Raw genomic sequence first — 287 nt, 5'->3', positions numbered from 1 at the left:
CGTTCCTCTTCCTCTCTTCATCTCGCCGTATCTTACATATCCTTTATCCCCCGCAGTTTATCCCTCCTTTTACAAATCCAACTTCAATTTATCCTTCCAAACCCACTACCCCCTACCCCTCCCCCCCTCCTCCAGATAGCCACAACAAACCCCTCTGCCCAAACGTATTGACCCCCCCCTTCCTCCTCAACCCCCCACCCCCTACCCCAAACCATCACTACAGGACCCGATCCCTTTTCTCAAACCTCTTGACAATGGACACGCAGCCGAGGTCAAAGGTCATCCAG

The sequence above is a fragment of the Penaeus monodon genome, chromosome 22 (assembly GCF_015228065.2).
Source record: "Penaeus monodon isolate SGIC_2016 chromosome 22, NSTDA_Pmon_1, whole genome shotgun sequence".
In the NCBI taxonomy this organism is placed as follows: Eukaryota; Metazoa; Arthropoda; class Malacostraca; order Decapoda; family Penaeidae; genus Penaeus; species Penaeus monodon.
The sequence above is the reverse complement of the archived record's forward strand: the minus strand, read 5'-3'. Positions refer to the sequence as shown.